The sequence below is a fragment of the Orbicella faveolata genome, unplaced genomic scaffold (genome assembly GCF_042242905.1).
Source record: "Orbicella faveolata isolate gen_17 unplaced genomic scaffold, um_ofav_v1 contig_1, whole genome shotgun sequence".
Lineage (NCBI taxonomy): Eukaryota > Metazoa > Cnidaria > Anthozoa > Scleractinia > Merulinidae > Orbicella > Orbicella faveolata.
Genome location: NW_028301536.1, coordinates 37,017,926 through 37,022,131, shown reverse-complemented (window position 1 = coordinate 37,022,131; position 4,206 = coordinate 37,017,926). Strand labels below are relative to the sequence as shown.

Here is a 4,206-nt window from a genome sequence, read left to right as displayed (position 1 = left end):
CAATATGGGAACCATGTGTGTTCCAAGCAAGACCCTCTGTCCCACTTTAAAAGGTTGCAAACGGGGATATGGGTGTCATTCTGTTTCTTTTGTGATGCACATTGCTGGTGCCAAGTTTGAAGAACACTGCTTTAATATTTCTAGAGTTATTCTCGATTGAGTGTTGTGCTGCTTTAGAGGAACCACCAATGACGTCATTACTTTCCTCATTTGCATAATACAAAAACGTGATTAATTATCTCTAAAACGAAAAATGACATTCCAAAAAGGAAAACGCCATTCCTCTTTACTTTGAAAAGCCTTTCACATAAGCAGGAATTTAAATCATCTGTAACTCAAATTTTATTTGTAATGGTCACAAATTCTCTAAGGCTGTATAGATTGAGCAAAATAAAATATAAGTTGGGAATTTACAATGAAAATAGGTACTAAAATAACGAGCGCGCTGACGACGATACAACTCACTTTTGTTTAGACATAAATGAACGCAGAGATGGAGCACGGAAACGCAGCTGGAACGCGCGTTGCATTAACACGCAGGGCCCTTACACCTTGCTTCTAAAAAAGAGGTCTGCTAACCTCTCTCTTTAATTCCAGGTATACCAAAGCAGACAGCTCTAATTGCGTTGACAAATTCCCATTTGAACTGGCCCCCAACAGTCTCTGTTTCTGTAAAGTGGCTAAAGTGAATTCTTACCTCAAGGATCGTAACGCCAGTATGCCAGTCACCGGGTTGCATATTGAACCGTCCCAAGCGATCCCCCGGGGTATATCCATTTCACACAGAATGAATACGGTTGTCAGCCCTCACAATAGATAACCAGTCACCGACTCAAATTTGGTGAACAAACTTCCTCTCACCGATAACTCTCGCAAGTGAGAGGTAGGCCTGAAATTTCTTGAGGATGTCAATCATGTCCTCTGTGACATTTTCAGTTTTGAATAGCACACCCATGGATAACTGAAAATAGCGTTAAAAATTAGTATTAAATCCCCGTTAAATTTGGAATCTCATATTTCATTCCTATGCCAACCTATCATATACATTAATAAAAATCTCAAGTACGTTTATGACAACTTTTTTTCACTGAAATGCAATTACAATGAAAACGTGCGCTGGCTAAAAGTTTCATAACACAACATGAGCTTTCGGCTGTCGATCTACAGCCTTCGACGGATAAAAAATGGAATGCAAAATGATAAAATGTATGCAAGAAAAGGCGACATAAAAATAATAAGAAGAACAAAAGCAAAGTAAAAATGTGTAAATTGGGTGACTATTGTTTAAAAAAAATACTATACTGGTTTGGAATCGGCTTAGAATTATTGTCAGCATGCTCGGTGGTGTGCCAGGCCTCCAAAGTTTTTCTAATGGGAAAAGAGCCTTTGTCGATGACACTAGAATTATCAAAATCTACTCGATGATCGAATGACCGTGCATGTTTGGCAATTTTTGATGCATTAGCACATGTTTTGACTTTTCTGATCGAGTTTCAAAACACCGGCCGGTTTCGCCTACATAACATCAATCATAATCGGCACAGGGTATTTTATAAATCACGTTCGGTTGATGTTCAATAGATGGTCTGAATTTGGGAGAAGGAAATTCTTGTCAGTTGCAAAGTCTTCAGGGGCTTATTTACAACTTGAATGTCGTGCCTTTGAAGTAGTAACAATCTTTTATTAGGAAGCTCCATCATTGAAGAATTCCTGTTAGTGGTTACGTGACACCATTGATGAAGGGAAGGACAGCAAAACTGTAAGGATTCTCTTGAGGCGCAGCCCATTTTAAAAACATGCAAACCAATTCTTCAGGTGTGGCGTGTGTGGGTGGTTTGGAAAATTTCCGCTTTAAGGCCCGGTTTAAATGTCGCATTTTACATGTGCCGAATCAAATACTTATTTTAGTCGACTCGAATTAATAAGTTCGGCTGATTTGATTTAAACGTCGCATTTTTTGCCGAATAAAATTGCTGAGCGCGAGCGACGTGTTCATTCCCAGCTAACTCCGCGACAAGTTTCCCATCAATGAGGCTGACAATGATAGGGAGAACATTTTGCGTTAAGATCATACATACCTTTCAAACACCATTCGAACAAACAGAATGGTGCGATTTATAATGCAAATGGCAGTGCATTACTTCTTAAACTCTGATTTTCGTTTCACTCTCTGATCAGATTCAAGTTCAACAGTCGCCATATTACTTTTTTACTCCGCATGTCATGCAGCACAGAGCGGTTTTTACTTGAAAGCCGAAGCTTAAGCTTAATTGGTTTTGCATAACTACATCACACGATCGGAGCGAAGCAAGAACCACACATACTGGCATCTTCAAAGCCTTCCTTCTACATGATACATCTCCTGCTGCAACTGCCGCCAAAAATTCTCTTTAGCTTGTTGTGCGCATGTCATGCAGCATAAAACTGTATAGTTATGGGTAAAATATAATTTAACATAATTTATGAATTAGATTCGTCACATTAAAAGTGCGGCGCTTAAATCAGCTGTCGAACTTCAGTCGTATATTCGACTGGATTGGTCGAATATTCGACTGAACTCGCATGTAATTGAAATATGTCGCATTTTACATGCACTTAATTCAGCAATTAGATTCGGTGCATGTAAAATGCGACGTTTAAACCGGGCCTAAGATGTTGGAAATAACATAGGAGAGATTGAGACGTTGGTTCATGTTCTGTTTTGAAATTTTTAGCCAGCGAAGGTTTATATTGTAATTTTGATGATGTCAAAGTCTTGGTTATCTTTACTCGTATGTCTTTTTTCCAGGTTACCATCAATTTTATCCAAAGTAATGGCAAATCCAGAGTATAAATTGCTTTTGGCTTGATTTAGTTCTTTTGTGGCACTCCCACTTTGTTGCCGGGTTTAAATTTCAATGCAAATGTGTGCAGCATCAGCTCACTTTCAGCCAGGTTGGCAACTTGTGCTTCTTTTTCTGTGGCAACTTGATAAACTTCTGACATAGCTTTCTGCAAAACAGCTTGATCATGCGTTTCTCCGAAAATGTCCAATTTTTCACCAACTCTAGCACTGGAACATGTCACTTTCATTATTGCAAACTGATCCAATGTTACCTAATGAAAAAGTAAAGTAACTGATAAGGGAAAATAATGCAATGACGACATAAAGTCAAGAGTAGAGTACTGAACAATTTTAATAACAAGAACTTTGATGACTTTAGCTTTGCATAATCGATTTGTGCACAATCAGAGTCACTGGCAGTTGTAAAGTCGTGTTTTAATTAATAATATCCTAGCTTGTGAGCACAGGCATACATTTCTGGTACTGAGAGAAGCAATACACAAAAATATGTCTGTGTTTGCTGGCTAATATGACTAAATGAGTAACAACTGGTCCCAATACATTAATTTCAAATTTAAGCTTGATTATCATCCCTCTATTCCCTAACTTCTGTGTTTAGCTGAAATTCGTGGCGCTCTACAAGGCATTGAATGGAGTTTAAAATAATTAACAATTAGATTATGAGCTCGAGATTTCTATGAGGTGATAGTTGATTCGGCCTTCGACCTCATCAACTATCACCTCATAGAAATCTCGAGCTCATAATCTAATTGTTTTAGTAGAATTCTAACTGAAATAAAAGTAAATCACGGTTTCTAATTATCTTTCTACGCATTATTGAACTTTACACTTTAACAAAACCGCACGCATTGAATTGTCCTTGGTAAATTTGTTGTTGTTTACGCGCGCATTCGTTTTTTCAATAATTTCAAGTTTTTAAAGTCAAGAAACCACTAATGTCCTTCTTTTAATCTCCTCAGGAATTTAATTATCCATTTACATCTAAGCTTTCTTCCAGAACTTCGGAAAAATAATAAAAACAGCCACTGCACTCTAATGGCTGATAGTATACGAGTAGCGCAGCCAATCAGATTGCCGCATTTGAATTAGTATACTAATAGAATTCTACTAATAAAGGATATTATAGAGATTTAGCCAAGCTTAAAAGCGGAGCTCCTGATTGGATAATTAACTATAAAAGGAAAAAAAAAAGAGGATTTGTTTTTCTTGATCAGAAACTCAAGCAATGATCAATAGAGTGTGTTCATTGTCACGCAATAAAAATAAAATCAAAAGCCATTCAGTGGATAAAGTCAAGAAATTGTGATATTATAGACGATAAATAAAGAAGACAGTTGTCCAAGTTTAAGGTGTGTGCCTTG

General features: G+C 37.4%; 1 pseudogene; it reads right to left on the bottom strand.

Annotated features, from left to right (window-relative positions):
• Positions 1 to 574: 574 nt before the first annotated feature.
• On the bottom strand, positions 575 to 3,072 carry LOC149118958 (uncharacterized; annotated as a pseudogene).
• Between the last annotated feature and the right edge of the window lie 1,134 nt (positions 3,073 to 4,206).